Raw genomic sequence first — 8,904 nt, 5'->3', positions numbered from 1 at the left:
TACACGGCTTCTTATGGGAGCTCGCTCGCTTTGTAGTTGTGAAACATTTTGCACCGTACACGGATGTCACGCACACTAAATGTCTTCTTCCTCACCTCGGTATATATTCTCATTGGTCTTGTACAGCACACGACAGTTTGTTCACATGGCCTGTAGTGTGTTTGTTTGCCGATGACAAGCTCGGTTGTTCATTCATAACATGTCTCGTACATCCGAGCGTCGTACTGGCAAAATGAATACGCAGTCGCCAATGAGAATATATACCGAGGTGAGGAAGAAGACATTTTAGTGTGCGTGACATCCGTGTACGGTGCAAAATGTTTCACAACTACAAGCGAGCGAGCTCCCATAAGAAAGCCGTGTAAATTAGTGAACGTAGTTATTTTTGTTTACATTTTTTCTCTTTACTAATACATAGCCATTGCTTCTTCTTCCACACCTTAGTATATATTCTCATTGCGCAGTCGGGGCATCTCGTGTTCTGTATTTCTCGCAATGTGATACGTCACGCTTAAACTTTTTCACACGTATTGTTTTGAATCTTCAAAATGTTGCTCTAAATTCACTCTGCATTGCACCCACAAGACGAACATAGTTTTGAACATAATTATATTATGCATGATTTTCAAATCATATAACTCAAATTATGTTCATATCCACACTTTTATACAATATTGTAATCTTATGTGTAAAATGTTTATCGTGTATTACAAATTTCATGACAGCCCACGACAGCATTCTGCGGACAAGCTGCTCGAGTAGCCGAAGCCTGTCATAGCCCTTCGGTGGCTGTAATGTGAAACAGCCCGTTCGGCTCGCTACGGCATGATCACGAATGCTGTCAGCTGGGTTCGTTAAGCAGTGACTGTTCCATTACAGCCAACATTCATGCATGTGTGTCTGGTTGCCATTGCATTCCATGTTGGTGCGAAACGTACAGCAGCAAGAGGCAGTGTAAAACACACAGCGACTGTCGGTTCGGTGTTTTCGGCTGCTGTCGTGTCGAGGCTGTACATTTGGAAAGCCTGCACCTAAGTGTCTAGATAAATACATGCAAACAATTTTCTTCCATAAAAGCACTGCCGGTCATTGGACGGTGGAATGTAAAAAACACACACTCACAGATTTGAACTTGAGACAAAACTCGACAATACGTATCTTAATTTGGGGCTAAAAACGCAATGAGAATATATACTAAGGTGTGGAAGAAGAAGCAATGGCTATGTATTAGTAAAGAGCAAAAATGTAAACAAAATAACTACGTCACTAATTTACACGGCTTCTTATGGGAGCTCGCTCGCTTGTAGTTGTGAAACATTTTGCACCGTATACGGATGTCACGCACACTAAATGTCTTCTTCCTCACCTCGGTATATATTCTCATTGGCTAAAACGGGCCAAACTCTGATTAGTCCACAAAACAGCGGAAATGGCACATTAATTGTGGCAACATCGGCACCTCACACAATATTTCTATTAACGAGATATTCAAACTCTGGGCTAATTTATCTCGGGACAAACGGCGTTACCTCCTTTCCGAAGGAAGTCGTCACTTTAATTTTGATGTCGTAAGTGACTATCTCGGGATGGAATTCGATCCCAGGCCTTCGGCGTTGGAAGCATTGCATTCCCTGTGCTTCAACGATGTACTCACGTGTAGCAACGAGAGATGTTCAATGGCTTCTACTGAATCAAACAATTTCAGAGATGATCAATCAAAGAAGTTTCGTTGTATATTTCCTCAAGGAATGTTTTGCACATGTAATCAGAGCTGTAGCAGTAGACGATTGACTGACTATCATGATGTGCAGCGGATCATAATGGTTACAGAGAGCGATTAGTGAGAGACATTCTCAATTTTCTCTGAATTCAACCCCTGATTATGACATGAGCTGTTGATTTGTTCATAGAATCTTCGTTTGTCCTTCCAATCCAGCTACTCCATAAGTTCTTCACGTTGTAGTCGAAGTAAATCGCTCCAGGTGTGTCATGGTGGTCATCGTACTTAACCATCCTTTCTGTATCGTTATAAGTATACTTTGTTATCAACTTACACATACTAATTTAAGCCTTAATTGTGTTTTACAATTTCTCCCTTAAGTTGAGTCAGTGCATACGCGCTACTGACGTAAACTTTATCTACTTAGAATCCATTCGAACGCCAAACTTTCGAATGATCATTCAAACGTGGAATTAAGTTCAAATTACTGCCTCCATACGTGTAATACGTGCTAAGCCCGTTGTTTAAATTCCAAAGTTCGTGTCGAAAACACCAATCTACGTCATTGCATCGAACCAACCTTCGCGCAATTGATCGATCCGTCTTGATAAAGAAACCACCTCCTCTGTCGCAAACTCCTCAGACTCCCGCATAATTTATGGCTTACCATTCGTCAATCATCCACCTTTGATAACAAACAGCCACAATGTTCGACCAAAGTTCACACCTGCCACTCTGCAGATAGGCACTCGTATGATTCAATTGTTTTGCTATTCGCCGCCTTCACAATCTCCGCTTTCCTTCTTCTCCTCCGCAGATGCGACGCATTGCCGATTTTAAAAAAGTCCAACCACCCCCTGATGCACAACCTGTTCCCGATAGATGAGAAAATTTCCTTTACTGACCACGGAATCGTCAATGTGCTGACCAACAAGGACCACAAAGGGCGCCGAGTGCTGCTTCATGAACTGCGGCAAAGCATGGGACCCGAAGCAAGTCAACGCCGAGAAAATGTTCCGGCTGTTCTTCCTGGTCCACCTGGTTGCCCAGCTGGAACCGTCCACCCAGATCAACGGAGTCGTCATCATCATGGACTTTGACGGGCTCTCGCTGAAACAGGTTCGCGCTCTCTCGCCGTCCTTCTCGAAGCTCCTGCTCACGTTCATCCAGGAGGCCGTTCCGCTCCGCATGAAGGAAGTGCACATCATCAAGCAGCCGTACGTGTTCAACATGGTCTGGACACTGTTCAAGCCGTTCATCGGCGAGAAGCTGCGCAATCGGGTAAGCTTGGGTATAGACTAAGCTTTACAGTACTGGGTGCCGACATCAAACTACCAAACGCTTATGTTTAGGCCAGAAATGTTTTTCACCCCTTACTCAAACTCCCCTTAGATTAAAATCAAATTTTGGATGTATTTTGTTTTCCGTGTGTTCCTTCCAAAATGTTCCAAATTATTGTCGACTAAGTGAACGCCAAACATGATCAAAAGTATCAAGGTTCAATTTTGGATGTTATTTTCAAAAATAAAGTTTAAATATGGTATAGCCGTTATTTGAGCGGAAAAAATTCATCAATTTAGTATCAAAAACTTTTTGTTTTTTTTAAAAAAAACAAGGTTTAATCAAAAATTAAAGACACTATTGACCTTTTTTTGACTTTGTGTACAGTAATTTTTAAGCGAAACACGTGATACATTTGTCAAATTAGTAGATCAATTGAGCATTGGTTTAAAGGAGTTTTGACAAGGTTTATTCAATTTCCAAATAATTTGTATATGTCAAAAGTCGAATCGAATGACGGTGAAGTTACAGAACTTTGGAATATTGTTGGTCGATGTCGACATCCTGTTACTCGAAAGGTTTAAGTAAAGTATTTAAATTATAATATAATATTTTCTTCAACAGCTCGAATTCCATGGCAGCGACATGAAGAAGCTGCACAAGTACATCAGTCCGGACTAATCTGCCCCAAGAACTACGGAGGAAATTTGCCAGCACTGAACTATGGCTCCCGGGATTGGTATCCGTGCATTGAAAAATACCTGGATCACATTGCCAAGTGGGAATACCTACGGCTACGCGAACACACCCTAAGACATCATGACGAGCATCAATGATTCCACTATATTTCGTCCAAGGCCTTTGCTGGAAGCGAAAATACTTCTTTAGGTGATATTAGTTCAATTGGATAGGGAATTTGTTCGTTCAGATAAAAGAGGTGGCATCAAGAAAGGTAGTAGCATGAATCAAAGTGAAATTTTTGTTATCTACTTAGAATATTAAGCCTGCTTTTTTTGGAACAAATTGGTTTTCTAGATAAGATATTATTTATTTGATAAGTTTGTTAATAAAACAGGAAACTGAAATTTGTTGGAACAATCACTGTTAAGACATCACAAGCCACACTAAAATCGTATGGTGGCTCGTATCGTATTCTAATTTTCATCAGTCGGTCTTACAGATTATTTGAAATAGTTATTTTCTGAATTTGGACAATATCTAAATAAGTTGAAGAAACCCGAATCAAGTACTATACCATTTAATTCCTATAGATTTTGTGTTCAGTGTCGTGTATTAGACTTTGCCTTACAGTTGAGGTTTATCAACCGGTTGTAATAAATTCAATCGGTCCAAGAATTTTACACTTGGGCGTGGCACCCACATGCTGCTGGCACTCTGCTTACATATGAACAACATACAAAAAACTTTGCAAAATTCCCAATTCCAATACCCCATTTGGCATAACGGCCATTTGGCATAATTTGAAGAATACATTTCCACAAATTGTTTTTTCTCAATTTTGAACTCGATAAATCCAATGTATGTCATCTTCGACTCTTAACAATATAATTGAATCTCTTCCGAGTTCCGACCGGAGCCTTCAAAGACACCACTTATAGCTGTGAGTACTTATTCGTATCGTTTCATGAAAGAGTAATATCAGAGGTATAAAATTTGGCACCATAGAGTAAGCTCGCTTTAATCAATTTAATGATGCTCTTTTTTACCGTGGCTTGGGAGTCACGTTTTTTTCGCAGTCACATGAAGCCGTTTATTCTAGCCTTAAAATTATATAGAAATTCATTAATTTCATTTATGAGGACGCAGAAATTAAATATGAAGATCATTCAATGTTCTAGAGACTTTCCTCAATAGATATGCTTTGCCTCAAATGGAGTAAAAATCAGTTGAACACTGTTATTAATTCAGTAGGGCAATTCGGCCTATTGTTGAACAGTACGTGTACCGGGTACCCCAGTTGGTTTTGACCACATTTAAACTGAACACTTTTTAATTTGTACCCCGCTAATTTGCCCATCGTTCAGATTAAAAATGGTTCAAACGTCATCTAGCTCATGGAACGGAGTAAAGTGAAATGGAACGCTGTGGAAAGGAACGCAGAATCAAAACAAAACAGTGGAAGAGATAATCAGAAACAAGTTTCTAGGGTGACTAGATGTTCAAATTAATAATAAACCCCGATAGTTTGCATGAGGTACCGTTCAAATTAACGGAGGTGTATAGTATTCCCTAATGACGTTGTTCTACAATTAGCGAGCATTTTAGGCATTCAAAAATTGACGAATTGCTGACCAACAAGGACCACAAATATTATCAATTTCACCTTCTTTTCAAAAGTAAGCTGTTCTTTTTAGTTTGCAGCGTAACGAATCATAGGCACGCCAAGATCGATGTTTATTCACATCGGGTTGCCACCGTGAAATAGGCAGTGAATGAAATTATCGCGGGAATGAGACGAAAATGGGCACTTTTCAACCAACCCGACAATAGTTGCCGCCTTTATCTGCGAGAAACAGATTTCGTGAACTGCTATAATTGTTGATCATTGGTGCTGACGAGAAGCCAAGATCGATCCGATTATAGGCACTGATCCAAACTTTATCGGCTCTGAACTTTTCGCGATAATTATCAGACGAGAAATAACAAAAATGTTTGCCGCCGACGGGGTTGGAACCCATGCGAGCAAATACGTTTTCAAAAACGAGCGTGCACCATAACCACTCGGCCACGCCAGCTGAACGAAGAAGCAGAGAAATTTGGTATATAAAAGCTACATGCTGAAGCGAAGGATACTCAAACGACGAAACAAAGAGAAGAAAAGAAGGAAGCCAACTTTTCGTTGCTGGTGATAATATAAATTCCGCTGCTGCAGATCTCGTGAGAGCACACTCTCGCCAGTACTGGACGAGTAGGATATTATCACACGTCTCTTTTCGCCGGAAAAAGCGGTAGGCTTATGATTATCGCCGTGACCGATCATTTTCACTCCCTGGAAATAGGCACTACCCGGCTTTCGAAGTGTCCAGCATTTTGGTATAAAAGCTAAGATTCGCTAAACGGCCAACTCGAAAGAACTGCTCATGTTTGAAGGAAGGTGAAATTTACTAATCTAAAGTATTTAGTATGCTTCAAAGCTTGCTAATGATGCTGTATTTTAAAAAAGTTACCCTATATGGTTAGATCTTCATCTACACGATACCTCTTCAGCGATATGATCAACCTTACATGTGACTTTACGTTACGGCCTCAATTTCAATGCGAGAATAGCTCTATTTGAATATCCCTGTAATACACTTTTCAAAAAAAGCAACGAGTCTATTTTAAAGTGATTCCTTGTACTTCACATTTACTTCTTTTGACTAATATGATCAATATTTTCGTTTTAACTTTACTAGTCTTAGACAACCATTTCAAGCATTAAAAATGAACGCTTTGAAATATGGAAGAAAAATAATATATTTTTTTTAAATTATGCCAAATGTCCGTTATGCCAAATGGCTATTATGCTAAATGGCCATTATGCCAATTGGCATTATGCCAAACGACATTATGCCAAATGGCTTTATGCCTGATGGACAAATCCATCATCGACGTAACCTTCTGTAGCCTCCCGATGATGAACGTAATGAACACGGAGAAAATGAAGTACTCAAAAGTGAGTTCATTTCACTCAATTCGTGCGTTAACCTAATATTTGAGTTGATGGGGTTAGAAGGTGTTTTCATTTGTAGTCATTGCAAAAAAATACCCTACTGGCTAAATTCTTTCACCCTACCAAAATCAGTAGATCAAATAACTCAACTTTCAGTACTATGCCACTTGCTCAAATTTGAGGTAACACACTAAAGTTCGGTTTTTTGGATTGTTTTTGCTCTTCGCTCTAAGACAGCAATAGAAGTTCATTCGCTCCGAACGAATGAAACAGGGAGAGAAAATAACCTAAAAATAAGTTAAAAAATACTCAATTGTGGGTTTTTCGTTTTCTCCGTAAACAAGAGAGTCATCTGTCAGCGTAAAGCATATTCATACCACATACAAACAGCCGTAACACTTTAGAACCAATTCCATTAAATCCATCGCCGCGAGTCATGTCGCACTCCAGTGTAACCTCGCGACTCGGACTGTCTCTCCACTTATTCGTTAAACAGTTCGTCAATCACTCGTTTGCTGTTCTCTCCATTTCCGCTGGGGAAACATTATCTTCTTACCCGCATTCCAGATATTTTCGTCACTACACATTTTGTGCACGATGTTGCTCCTCGGACGTCTCCATCACTGACAGTTCTTCATCTCTCTACGCTCCATATCGAAGCGTGGGCACGCGAAAATTACGTGTTCCGGCGTTGCCTCTACATCGCCGCACTCTGGACAGAGCGGCAATCCAAACGTGGCAGGTACTGTTTGACACTTCAGTCGTCGCGCTGTTGTATTTCGTAACAACACTGCTGAACAAACCTCATTTTTCGTTCACAGCAGTAGCGCGGTGGTTCTGACGGTGGCAACCGCGCGACGAACTGAAGGGTTAAACAGCCGCGGCCTGATAGGAACTGCGTCATATGGAACCTGACTTATCCGTGTGTTCTGTTCGACCCAATTCGACAGGTTAGGGATAGACCTTCCATTCGCATCGGTATCCCACTCCTTATATTGTCCGATTATTGCAGTCTTCCGAACTTCTCTAGTGCCCCTTGCCTCGTAGCACTCGCAATCTTCTTCCAAAATGTGACCGATAGGGAGCTTGAACTTACTGGCAAGCCGAACTCGATTCCTCTTTGTATTCAGCGCAGTAACCCCACGCTGGACCAGCGTACTTAACCCCTCTACCGGCAGCTTCATGTTTTACCGCAGGAAAAAAAATTCAAATCGCGATAACTTTTTTGTTTCTCGGTATTTTTGCACCATTTTTTCACAAGTTCTCAAAAAACTCTTCAAGTTTGAGGATCCGTGTCGATATTGATCATTGTTCATCTGGATCCAGAGATATTCCGAAATTCCTTGGGGGAAACTCTCTCAGTTGTTCGAATCTCTGTTAGAAACATAAACCAATGCGACCAACATGCGACCAATATTTGATCTATTGTAGTAGAAGTTCTTCTTCTTTTTTCTGGCGTTACGTCCCAATTGGGGACAAAGCCTGCTTCTTAGATTAGTGTTTTTATGAGCACTTCCACAGTTATTAACTGAGAGCTTTCTTTGCCACTTGATCATTTTTGCATTCGTATATCGTGTGGCAGGTACGAAGATACTCTATGCCCAGGGAATCGAGAAATTTCCTTTACGAAAAGATCCTCGACCAGCGGGATTCGAACCCACGACCCTCAGCATGGTCATGCTGAATATCTGCGCGTTTACCACTACGGGCTATCTGGGTCCCAGAAGTAGTATTTCAATTGTTCGAATAAATAAAGAATCTGAAAATGTCGTAAACAAAGCAATTTCAATTTTTTTTTTATTCTGAAACATTTAGCGAAAAGCCAAAAAGAAAATGAAATAAAAAAACTTATTTACTCAAATAAAAACTAATTTATTAGGATAGGCTAAGCTTAGCTTGTTTGTTGATGATTCCCCACAGGATTCACTTTAATGAGCAATTAGACTATGATAAATAATTATTTGTGAGATTTAACATGCTCATTATAATAATAGTTTCAATTCAGAGGCGCGTCCACGTTCGAATCCATGGGTAGGACAAACATTGTCAAATATTTTTGTGCACATTGAAGCTTAGAAAAATTTACACCCTATGGAATCCTAGACAGTAAATTTCAAGTTACTATATTTGAAGGGCTCAACGCCAAAGGATGCAAGTGACATTTTGGTCGGTTTTGAGTTGAGGGAAATTCGTCTATTTCCAAGCGTTCTAACGATATCTTCAGGTGACT

At 40.3% G+C, this 8,904-nt stretch overlaps 1 pseudogene; it reads left to right on the top strand.

The window, feature by feature from the left end:
* Nucleotides 1-2,559: 2,559 nt before the first annotated feature.
* LOC110680284 lies at nucleotides 2,560-3,953 on the top strand (annotated as a pseudogene).
* Nucleotides 3,954-8,904: the final 4,951 nt, after the last annotated feature.

This window comes from Aedes aegypti, unplaced genomic scaffold (assembly GCF_002204515.2).
Source record: "Aedes aegypti strain LVP_AGWG unplaced genomic scaffold, AaegL5.0 Primary Assembly AGWG_AaegL5_hic_scaff_1166_PBJ_arrow, whole genome shotgun sequence".
Lineage (NCBI taxonomy): Eukaryota > Metazoa > Arthropoda > Insecta > Diptera > Culicidae > Aedes > Aedes aegypti.
Note: the sequence above shows the minus strand (reverse complement) of the source record. Positions and strands in the feature narration are given on the sequence as shown.